The sequence below is a fragment of the Leguminivora glycinivorella genome, chromosome 14, assembly GCF_023078275.1.
Source record: "Leguminivora glycinivorella isolate SPB_JAAS2020 chromosome 14, LegGlyc_1.1, whole genome shotgun sequence".
Lineage (NCBI taxonomy): Eukaryota > Metazoa > Arthropoda > Insecta > Lepidoptera > Tortricidae > Leguminivora > Leguminivora glycinivorella.
This window is the reverse complement of record NC_062984.1, coordinates 19069406-19082804: the sequence shown is the minus strand read 5'-3', so window position 1 is coordinate 19082804 and position 13399 is coordinate 19069406.

Below are 13399 nucleotides of genomic sequence, written 5' to 3'. Positions count from 1 at the left end.
AGCTAAACGGTCCGACATAGATTACTTCATTGTTATTCAGACTCTCAAATTTCGTTCCGATTGATTAAGTTTTGAAGGAGGAAAGAGTCGAGAGCGGAACCTGGATTTTAAAGATTTTTTTGAAATATCTTTTGACTGAGTTGTTCTTAATGGACTATTTTTTTTTCGATAAATCTAGTTAATAACACTTGTATATTTAACTAAAACTCCCAAGTTGAAAGGGGTCCTTTCCATTTTAGCATTTTTGCTACCGTATCCTCTTAATATACATATAATTATTTTTATATTTTTAATTACTTAAGTCTATACTAACAAGTTCTATGGATTTTTAATTGGTCCGAAATATACAATTATTTTTTTTATTTTTTTTTTATAATTGCGAATCGCTGAATACGGGTGCCTTGACATTGACACCAGAAATAAGACTACGTGGATGTATTTGATATCCACCAATCATGTTAATTGTTCTACAAAGCATAGCGCTGGTAGGAACGGGTTGGTGGGTGTCAAACACATCCACGTAGCCCATCTCTGATGGAAAGGCACCCTAACAGAAGAAGTTAATTTTTTTTTATTGAATTTTTATGACACTATAAATACATTGCCATCAAATACCACCACCATCACCAAAAAATAATAATCAATCTCCTCTGACGTTCATCGCAAAAACGACGGGGTGTTATAAGTTTGACGTGTCTGTCAATCTGCTTGTTTGTATGTGTGTGACTGTGCCATCGTAGCTCCCGAACGGATGAACCGATTTAGATTTAGTGATTTTTTTTGTTTGAAAGCTGTACTAGTCGGGAATGTTCTTAGCCATGTTTCATGAAATCTGTCCACTATGTCTGGGGTTTTATCAAAATATAGATTTTGTGGTTAGGTTATTTCGTTTGCTGCATGTAGTTACTCGTATATGTACCACTTATTGAAGCGAGGATATTATCACTATTATCAGAGTGCTATCCACTGCCGCGCATAAAACTTAACGACCGACGTGTTAATGCTCTCGCTAGACCACCTGGCTTGTCCAGCCGTACGTAATACGGTTAGTTTACGGATATAGTAGTAGTAGTAGTAGTAAACACTTTATTGAACAGAACAAATTACAAGTACAGTGAATAATTATAATGGTTATGTAAGGCGAGCTTATCCCTTTTAGGGATCTCTTCGGATATAACGTGAGGGATAGAGGTAGTAGGATAAACTCGCCTCATTCGATGACACGCCAAATTCGGTGATACAAGCTTTGAAGCAATATTCCGAAAGACGATTTTTGGTTGTTTCACCGAATTAGGCGTGTCACCGAATGAGGCGAGTTAACCCTACAGTCACGGACTGTAATTGTTGATCCACTTCTAGTTCATTTTATACTGGACATGTCGTTGCTTAACTATGAAATATCCAATGTAAAATGAGCTAGAAATGAATCAACAATTAAAGCCGTGACTACGAACATTAAAAGTGCGTTTTCACATTATCTGTCCTGATATCAGCTTTACTTTAATATTTTCATCAAAATATAGCTTAGGTACATAAGCAACAAAATTAAGAACATTCAAATTGATTGACTCCCAATCGATTTCAATGTTGACTCCCAATGTTTCAACTTTCTGTCCTCGAAATACAAATCCATACTAATATTATAAATGGGAAACTGTGTGTGTCTGTTTGTTTGTCCGTCATTTACGGCAAAACGGAACCACGATTCGACGTGATTTTTGAAGTAGAGATAGTTGAAGGGATGGAGAGTGATAGGCAAAGTTTTGTCTCTTTCTAAACCCCCATTTCCCTAACATGGGGGGTGGAAGTTTGTATAGAGCATTCTGTAATTTTTATGTCGAATTTAACGCTAGCGAAGCCGCGAGCAAAAGCACTTGTATAATAATTGCCAAACCCCGAGATTTTCAATGCGGAAATTATTGAAAACATCCAGATCAAAGCTAAATGAAATTCCATCGAGGCGTCGAGCGAAGAATGCCTCGGACGAAGGAAATTAAATCAGACCCCGACGTTTCTTTAACAGGCTCGCTTCGATTGGATAATCTATCGACGATGTTTGGCCAGATTTGTAGGGTAATTGATTATTAAATTTGTTTATTTTTAAAGAATTTATTGGTTCGTAGAAAATATCAATATTCCTGATACCAGTGGCCCATTTCTCAAAACTGAAAGTTACAAGCGGAAGCCTTTTACCCTAGACATTGACTACCACTTATAAATTGTAACTTGTAGCTTCGAGAAATGGGCCCCTGAAGCACACCTCGGACACTGGCGATCAAATATATGAAAGAGGCGCGTTCCAAGCACACAGTCTAAGCTCGTGTAGGTGAACGCGTACTATGCTTGTATGAGTGAAATATGACAGGTCGACTGTTTGCGTTTTTGACAGGCGGTAACTGTGAGGTAACCGAGAGGGGGTGGGCGGCGCTTTCAGCGGGGAGCGGGAGTGGCCATACTGTACGATAGTACTCTTTATTATACTGTGCCTAAAGGTACTTACATCGGGTGATCTACCAGTAGGTATACTTATTGGCTCGAGTGAGATAGCCTGAACAAATGAGGGCATTATAAATACTCCGTGTTTTTTAGTTTTCCGTTAAATTTTACATGTGGTTAAGCTCATTAACAGGAAACTCGTGTTATGTCGTTAGCTATAGTTATTAAATTTATTTTTGTTATAACTCGATAACTTAAGCTAAAATAACCATCCCTGAAAGCTAATAGACGAGGCTCCAAGTTCTCCTGTTCGTTTCCAAAAATAGCGCACCTCATTCTGACTTCTGAAAATGAAAATGTAAGAAATGTTATAGTATGCTCGTGAACTACTCAATAAGCCCTTTCATTTGGTACCCCACACGGCATGGTTTGATATTTTTTTTATAAATCTTTGTATGCTATCTTTAATTGCCGGGGTGCGGTGAGGGGGAGCACAAAACTGGTTGGCAACATCTGTTTATAGGATGTCCGGGATCAATACAATATATTTCAGAAGTTAGAATGAGGTGCGCTATTTTTGAAAACGAACATCCCCTGGAGCCTGCTCTATAAAGAAAATCAACAAAAACAGGTTGCCAGGTCAAAATTGCTTATTCCAATTGGCCACAAGAGGTTACACAAAAGCTGTTGCCAAGCCTTTGCCATATTCCCTGAATCGGGAATCGACTGGCTTTATGCTAATGAAGCCGTGGTTCAATATTTACGCTTTGAACTTTAATTAACAGGGAAGTAATAAACATTACTGAAATATTAATGTCAAGCCCTAGGGCTCGATACAAATTACTAAAGAAATACGAGTTAGATCCCGGGGAAATGATTCCTTACTACGATCCTATTTTTAGGGTTCCGTACTAAAAAGTTGCAACGGGAACCCTTATGTTCTCTGTCCGTCTGTCTGCCCGTCTGTCACATTACATTATTAAGTTACTAGGTCAAGTGGGGTATCGTTAGAAAGAGCTCAAATGGAGCGTAAAATAAACAATTTTTTTATAATTTTATTGTTGTGATATCTCCGAGGAAAAAAATTTTTTGAAGGAAAATGTATAAAAAGTACTGTCCTACCCCTATGAAATATTGGAAATTTTATGCTAAATAAGTACGTATTACAGGAAATATAAAATCGTATTTTTATCTTGGAAACTTTTTTTTTTTAAAAACTTTTCAGATTTTTATTTTCAATTTAACCACCCTTACGGATGTATATCGTACAAATAAAGTAACGACTGTTTAAATCGGTTAACATTATAAATAATTATCCCTAAAAAACCAACATACTATGTATTCAGGTCGAACAAATTAGTTAGCGAGTTCATGTGTTACACATGAAGGATCGATATACCAACTTAGATAATATAGAAATACTTAGAAATCATAGAAAACATCACTGAGGAACAAATATATATGCACACAAATAAATGCCTTTACCGGGATTCGAACCCTGGACCGCGGCTTAGCAGGCAGCGTCACTAGTCCGGCCAGATCGGTCGTAAAAGTAAAAGACCGGTAGACACCATTCAGGCACTGGTCTCACCGCGCTGAGTGATCGGCGACAGAAACGAACAAAAGAGATCACGGGAGTCACTCCGCGTAAATATAACCTAACCACAAAATTAAAATTTTGGAAAATCCCCCGACCACGACATAGTGGACCAATTTTTAACCCCCGACACAAAAACGACGGGATGTTATAAGTTTGACGTGTCTGTCTGTCGGTCTGTATGTCTGTCTGTTTTGTCTGTGGTATCGTAGCTCCCGAACGGATGAACCGATTTCCATTTAGTTTTTTTTTTTAAAGCTGAGTTAGTCGGGAGTGTTCTTAGCCATGTTTCATGAAATTCGGTCCACTGTATCTCGGTCGGGGGTTTTTTCAAAATTTTAATTTTGTGGTTATCATGGCACATGGCTAAGAACACTCCCGACTAACTCAGCTTTCAAACAAAAAAAGACAAATCTAAATCGGTTCATCCGTTCGGGAGCTACGATGCCACAGACAGACAGACAGACACGTCAAGCTTCTAGCGTCGGGGGTTAAAAAGAGACTCAATGATAGCGCGAGCGAGTTATAGTTAATAGCCGAGCGATGAACTATAAATCGCTCGCTCTCTCTTCTGAAGGGACCCACTGATCCCCCTGGCAGGCAATTATGGTCGCGCGATAAGTGATAAAATAGCAGGCCGTCCCTATCGCACTATTTGTAAGTGCGATGACGGCCTGATATTTTATCGTCTATCGCGCGACCATGCTTCCCGTGCAGTTGCCGAACGATAGATACTCCATGCTGATAACCGATTGTGGTGCTTGCTGTGTCAAGCCCTACGGTCGGTGTCGCATCACTAGTTGGCGCGGGTGGAGCTGTCAGAGGATCGTCCGCTATTACCGCGTCGTGCTGTGATTTGTCCCAAGCTACGCTCTGTTTTCTAAGTTTTATGTATTAAATCCTGTATTTGATGATGTCTGGTGTTTTCCCTCTTAACAATACTAAATAAAGTTAAATTTTCTTCTCACAACGGGCGATGTCTGTTAGTGAGATGATTGCCACAGGCGCATTACTAGTCGCGGTGGCGTCTCCAACTTAAATTGCACGCTGGAAACTTGCGCGGCAAGTCCAAGGATGCTTTTTGCTAGTCTGCGTCATGGTTCGAGTTTGATAGTGCTTTATGCTTGTTGACACACAGTCGGAGACGGAATATACTCGTATAAGTTTCAAGCCACTTGTCTGAAAATCTCATGTAGTTAAAGGTCATGATTTGTCTTCGCTAGTTATCACTTACAGTGCATTATGAAACTTGTAACTTTATCCTACGTAAAATAAAACTTATATTTGTAAACATAACTAAGTATTATAGCTAACTATTATAACTATACCCCAAGAGCTATCCGGTCTTGCTACTACTGGGAAAATAACTTAATTCTATAACAGTACTTTTTATGTCACCAAAAATTAAGTTTGGTAATTTGGTATAGTTCTTTTAGTGAAGCCACCAAAATTTGTGGCAAGAAACGTATGATATAATAAAAAAAAGATTATTTTAATTCACTAAAAATCAGGCGAAAATGGTATCAGGACTTTTGTTTTAAATTCGACTACTTTAATTTACGACCTTTATAACACACTAAGAAACCACCTCTTTTTGTGAATGATACTGCGTAGTAACAAAAAGCGAACTAAATAAATTAGTTATGACACAAGCAATAATAGGACAAGTGAAGTTATGGTTGTTTTGTACATACATTATGTGTTGAAACACTATTTCTACTGAAACCACCCTAAAAACAAAACGGAAGTTCAATTTTTAACTAGCTCGGAAGAACATTCACGGCAAAAATTATATCAGCAAAAAAATTGGAACAGACTTTTCGTTAAGATCATAATAAAGAAGTATAAAAAATAAGCCACCTTTAAATGCACGCCAAGAACCGCTAAAACCTGTACTGAAAGAAGTATTTTCATAATTTTCATTTACCTACAAACTCTGCTATTGACGATGTCATTTTCTGCATTATTTCAAAAGTTAGTTATTCATTCGTATTTTCATTACATCGCGGTATAGTAATATATTTCGCCACCTTTACTATCGCTTAAATAGCTCAGTTATAGTAGCGTAAGACAATGGGCGCGCTCCTGACCTGACGTCGTGGGTTCGATCCTCGGCAGTAGAAATCTTTTTTTCTTGTTATTATTATTTTATCTTTTATACCCTTTTCAACCCTCTCTTTTTAAATATAGGTTTTTTTTAGTATTAGATTTACAGCCCATTTCATTGAAATTTTGTTAGACACATGTACTTAATGCAATAAGTTTAAAAATTGTCTTTCAGTATTAGTATTGATTGAAGGTAATCTAAGGTTCAACATCGTTCCTACTAACCGCAATACTCTGTCTTAGCTAACCATCGCTAGACGATATGCCCTTGTAATAAGGATTACAAATGTACAGTGACAGTTGTCCGGTATGACTCATAGATTTATATATTATTAAGCTAGATTGAGTTGTTAGGCCAAAAAGTGTGTCCACGCGAGAGGGTAAAGTTCTGTTGGGGCTGGTGTCCCTCTTGCACTTATTGCCACTGTCAAAATTATTTTAATAACGTCATCACTGTCATTATTTGGGGATACCAGTCAATATTTTTATATTAAAGGAAAAAATGGAAAAATTTACGCTTCCGGCGGGACTTGAACCCGCATCTAGGCGCTAGACGTCACCCCAAGACGTGTGTACAAAAGGAAAGGCATGGAAAAATTTGCGAAGTCCGGCGTGGCTTCCGTAGCTCAATTGGTAAGAGCATTGCACGGATTGCAAAAATGATGCGGGTTCAAGTCCCGCCGGAAGCGTAAATTTTCCATTTTTTCCTTTAATATAAAAATGTTTAGAATCGTTAGCAGACGTTTCTGCTTAATAAAAATTAATTTACCAGTCAATATTCAAATCTACTAATACCGAATTAAAGGTTTTTTTTAATTGCGCAAATCTTTGGTTTTATGGCTTCATAATAATGACTTACCAATTCGTTACAAGGTATTAATATCCTTGCCTCGATATAATACAAAAATCATTTAAGAAGTTTATGAACTTAGTTATCATACAGGTAAAAATACTACTACTATAGTAATCTCTTTAACACTGGTCACACGTGCGAGAGGGACACCAGCCCCAACTTTGACCCTCTCATATGGACACACTTTTACTAGTCTAATAAGAACGCCTTTCTGCACTGGTGATAAAGTTCAATTTAGTATGGCAAAAAAAGTGTGAGCTCAGTCCCTATTGAAAGTCCATGGTATGACTCAATGAAAAATTGGCTAAATAGTGATCGGAAAAAAAGGGTAGAATATATTTCTATAAGTTATTTCTTTGGATTACATTACAAAATGAATGTATTATACATTCTAATACTCGTAATTGTATAGATTTAAATAAGTAATTTTATTAGTTCAAATTAATGACCGTCAAGGAACAAAAACTATTGAGTCGCTATTAGACCGTTTTCAGATTATCCGATCCGATAACGGATGTCGGAAGGATATCAATAGAAGAATCCAAGATTCCGCCTGTAATGTATGGGATATCGGTCCGACATCCGATATCGGATCGGATAATGTGAAAACGCACTTTTTAAAACCAAGATTAATTAGAGTGAGTTGTATGGTCGGTATGTAGTGTAAATAAAAAGTCGAAAAGTCGTAGGTCCTTTCTATACTATTTGCTATGTATTTTATATTTCAATAGGCAGGCTTTTGTACCCATATTACAGTACTTTCAATATTTGCTATCCTATAAATAAATTCAAACACTCGCGTAGACACTTCTAATATAATTTGAATGGCATTACCAACATTAAATCTCCTTTTGAAAAGAAATTTTAAAGAATATCCCACTATCAGATCAGAGCCACTGGTATTTAATTTAAAACAAATGCCTATAATAAATAAATCCGATTAACCTTTGGGTTGTCTGCTGTCGAATTTAATTATTTTCATAGAAAATATTTTTCTTCCAGCTCGAGATTCTTGGAAGCCCTGTAAATTTTTCTTTGTGACAACAAGATATGACATTTATTTCAGGAAATTTACACATACATACATTACATACATTTATTGTAATAAACGGAGTACAAGTGCCCAAGATAAATATGATACAGTAGGGTATTTTTAAAGTTTATGTAATGAAGAAGTAAAATGTGGCCTTTTTTAGGTATTTCTATTTATGGAATAAATTGGAAATATCTAATACCTACATACTTATTATATATTGGTAGCGGCTCCATTTTTTAGTGTGTCGCAGTTCCATTTGCAATTTTGATACTTAGGTCTTTATACACTAAGTTGGTTATGGCATGAACGATTTTTTTCCTAAGCAGATAAGAAGTTAACGTTATTAGCATCAACAAGAATGTTATAAATGCAATTTAGATTTTCAAAACATTTTTGTTATGAATTGTGCGTCCTTGTATTTAATGTCATTGCAGTAGCTTGTACTCATCAACTTATAATATAAATAAAACATTAAAAAAATGAATTAAAAAAGCTGTAATATCTACGTATGCGACACTAAGATTTGAACCCGTGACCTGTGGCTTGTAAGTCTAACGATAATCGCCGGGGCTATACCTGGCTGTGACATATGGGTCGAAATTAGACTTAGCATAGCTTTCGCGTGTTTGTAACAAGCGTTGCTTCAACGATTCTGAAGAATGGAAGAATACATTTCACAAGATGACGGAGATCTGTCAAATGGTAGAAGAGAAAAACGTGAGATAGATGTATGTACTGACAAGTATATACTCTTTTCGACGACTGTCAAATCGCATGCCTAAAATAAATATGTAATTTTTTTAATTACTTTGGACTTTATTATTAATGGGAAACGTCTGTTTTTAATCTACCTAAAATATTACTTTTGTAGAAACAGGCATGTAATGAGGAGGAACACTCAAAGGATATGACAGATGGCGCCACCCTATTAGTCCGTGAGACGTGAGAGCGAGAAGCTGATGATTATGTTTTTTCTCTCTCTCACATATGAACGACAGTGACATGCCTAGACTCTTGCATAGGCGCCACCTGGCGGGGTAAAGTGTCAGTGTGCCACCTCATTTACGTTAATGTGTAATAGAAGAACAGAATAAAAAGCATGCGACACGGCTCATCACCTACTCTCGGCCCAGCTCCACTGGCGTGGTGGTTTTCCATATGGATTCCTAAATGTAAGACACTAAGGTCCAAACCAAACCACGCAAAAATGTAAATATATTATTAAATTAAAGTATTAAATAAAGGTCAAACTTATTGGGTGGATTATCATGCTGTTAATATTGTTAAATAGGGACAATAAAAGTCAACCTCGTACTATTATCTGTTTCGAATTTGCCCGGTCAAATATTTAGATTTTTTTATTTCCATATAAATATGTTGGTGGTTTTTATATGTTAAATATCTGAAAAATTATGTGCTATTCATTTCTGCTTAAAAATATCTGTTATTATATCAGCTCTAGAGCACGTTAGACAAAATTCAAAAAGTCTATATCAATAAAAATAGACTTATTTCCCGTCATATGTTTAGGTGGCTTCGGGTTGTAAACCTTAAAACTGATTTTTTTCTACATGTTTCCACCATTAAATTACTGTGAGGTATTTTGCTGAAAGAAAACGCTTATTTTCTGGGCGTAGTTTTTTCTAATATCTTCCATTCCAAACTATTGGTGGATTCGGTAATATAGGCTTTTTAAATTGCGATTAAGCGCTGTATATGAAATAAAACTGCTGTTATAGAATTATTTTCAAAAATATCGTACCGGTCTTAGGCTACTAGAACTGTGCCAACAGTAATAACCTTAACCGTGAAAAATTGCCACGATTCGAAATTCAGATCATATTTTAATTAAAATGTTGTAAACTGATAGTTAAATAACGTCGTTTAAGCCGCTTCGTTTAGTCGTTTCGGATGCTCAGATTAATTTCACGCTGCACTATTGCGTGTTTTAAAGCATGGGAAATTCCGTGACTACAGCATAACCCTGGGTAGCATAGCAAGGTTATAATAAATTAAAATTTGTTACTTTAGTACTTAAATCTAGACACACTACAAATTGAATTCCAGTATTTGGGTTTTTTTTTTTAGTAATAGAAACCGAAAATCTAATTGGCTTAGATCCTGATATTCCTGACGTGTACGATGTGTTAGTGCGTTTTCACTTTATCCGATCCTATCTTAATATATAAAAGGAAAAACTGACTGACCGACTGACACACGCACAGCCGTAACCGCTGATTTGGACAAATTTGGCATGTAGGTTCCTTATAAGGTGCAGAGGAGCACTAAGCACATTCAAAATTCACATCCAAGGTCAAAAGTTCAACGTTTGAATAAGATTATTACGCGAACGAAGCCGCGGGGAACAGCTATAAGTAGGTATAGGATATCGTCACTACTTTTAAAAAATCTGTTGCTCAAAGTTAAAACGCAGTAAGTCTATATGCATTCCATACATACTTACTACAATTTTCTTTTCGTTGACAGACGAAGATACAAGTTTTTGTTAAAGTAGTGACGATATGTAAAAAGATAAATACGTTACTATTAGAAATTTAACTCCAGAACATTTTTTTTTAAATTCCCGCTCCACCTGCCGGCGTATTATGCTTCCAATTATATCACTTATCTATGTGGATAAAGTATCCGTCACGCTTTGGCAAGTATGTCAGCGTGAGAGTGACAGATGTCTTATCCACGTGGATAAGTGATAATATTGGAAGCGTAATACGCAGGCTGCATGCCATTCCATAATTAGTGAAAACGCCCATTGCGCGTATTTTTAACCCCCGACGCAAAAACGACGAGGTGTTATAAGTTTGACGTGTCTGTCTATCTGTCTGCTACCTAGCTAGCTCCCGAACGGATGAACTGTTTTAAATTTAGTTTTTTTAGCTGAGTTAGTCGGGAGTGTTCATAGCCATGTTTCATGAAAATCGACCCATAGTGTCGGGGGTTATTTAAAAATTTTAGTAGTAAGTAATCACTTTATTGTGTACAACAGTTTATATACAATTTGTAGGAATAGAGATACAAAGGCGAGCTTATCCCTATAAGGGATCTTCGAATTTTAATTTTGTGGTTAGGTTAATAATTTACAGATTTTTAGATTTGGCTAGTCGCAGTTCGTTAAGTGAAATGTAAATTTATGGGCTATAAAATGTAAATATAGGTCAATTTGCTCAGACAAGCGTACCCCGGGGAACAAAGGGAGTCTTCTGTCTTTTCATTCCGTGCGGAATGCCCGAAATGAGCGTTATTGTGTTACGCGAGACCTAGCATGATGCTATTTTTCTCTTTATTGCGCGATTTATATTACAAAAAATCGATAAAGGCTCTCCACAACAACTAAGGTAATAAGACTTTCTTGATTATTAGATAACCTAACCATGAAAATTAAAATTTTGAAAAAGCCCCCGACATATAGGACCGACTTTCGGTTCATCCGTGAGGAAGCTACGATGCCACAGACAGACAGACAGACATGTCAAACTTGTTTCCACCCCGTCGTTTTTGCGTCGGGGGTTAAAAACGGATAGCAAAATTGCATTTTACCCACAAAGTAATTTCATACAAATTTTAACTTGTTGTCTTAAGTAAGCTGGATGTTAGACTGCTTGTTTATTCACCATGCTACTTATAGTCTGGAAAGATTTATAGAGATGCTTATGAGCACTTTCCAGAGATTCTACCGACAATGATAAATGAACGCCACATTACAGTAATGCACTTGTTGAGATTAATGTTGTACTGTACAATGTACATATACATAAGCTTTATGTGTAAGGTACATTATCATTATATAGTGTAGGTACTATTCTCCAGTCCTCACGATACAGGCTAGACCTAGTGTGAGGGCTACTGTTTGTTCTAAGAAGCTCTTGTATATTTCTATTGTTTATTTTTCTATTATTAACTTAGGTTTTATTTAATGCAGATTTGGAAAATAAATGTATTGTATTGTATTTTGTATTGTATTAAATCCCACTGGGATTCATAATTGTTTTAAGCTATATATTTCAAGCTGACTTTGTTAAAACGCATATTTTAATTGATTAAGAGTATAATAGTTGACATTCCGTGCGAACAATGGACAATTGGTTCTGACGCACCAATAGAGAGATAATGAACGATTGCGTTTTGAGACTTCAGGTGTCGTAGCCGAATGTCATTTCGGCGACGCGAAATGAAAACGAAACGCCGCGAAAGGTAGTCTGGCTCTGTCGCGCCAATACGCACCCAGGGTATGTTGCTGAATAGCACTAAATATGAACGCTCACGAAACACTCACGAAACGAATCCCTCGAGTAGATATCTCTCTTAAAAACATATTTTTTGGATACTTTATAAGCAATATTTTGTGCAGCTTGTAAGTTCTAGCATACGTAACCTATTAGAAGTTATATTTCAATTTGTATATTTTTACTTAAAATGTATAAAAAGAGACTGAAACGACTCCACAGTTAAACTAACCAAGTTTTGTGGAGCATAGCATAGTCATTATGTTGTACTTCTTGTTATTAATAAATTAATAAATAATAATAATAATATCGCTCTTGCGTATTGGCGCGACAGAGCCAGACTACCTTCGCGTCGGAGAATTGCCATTCGGCTACGCACGCAGGCCCTGTTCCCACAGATACTTAAGTTTTTTCTTAAACCTAATATATTGGCACAAATAAAACAAAAATGCATTCGCAACCAATCAACCATCGGGCTAAACAGCTTAGAGACGTAAAAATGGTGCAAGGAGAAGATATATAATATATTTCTGGAGGTGGATATATTTCTGTTCATGAACGTTTACTCTCATAGTGGCCAGGATAAATTCCCGGTAAATAATATAGGAAAGAAATGTAATTTGCATATTTCCGTAATTAAACCTTCCTTCCCTATTTTTGCATTTCCCCAACCAAGACATCCCCAGCCCTCTTACAAGGTGACATTTTTGACGTCCTAACAAGCCGGCCAGTTATACACTATACAGGTTGTCACAAAAATGAATAATTCATTGTGCCTTTGTGCGTCGACGTTTTGACTAACGACGCGACCCGGAGTCGCGTTACGGACGAGAAAGGCTTTTATTTTTAAGATTATAATTGAGGTCTCTGAAGGATTCAAATGTTTTTGTTTTGGATTTTTTTTCCTTTAAAAGAAGAGGTAAGGGCCGGAAACTTGCGTTTAAAACCTTTTAGTATGTATCGGTAATTGTATTTTTTAAATAAAAAAATTACGGTTCACTATTTGTTGCATACGATGACATCAAATACTACAGCCACCACATAACCTTATTTAATTAAAATTGATTACGAATATAGGTAATGAAGTTTAAGGCTAAGGCTGTCTTCCCGAGTTTCCCAGTAGTAAAATA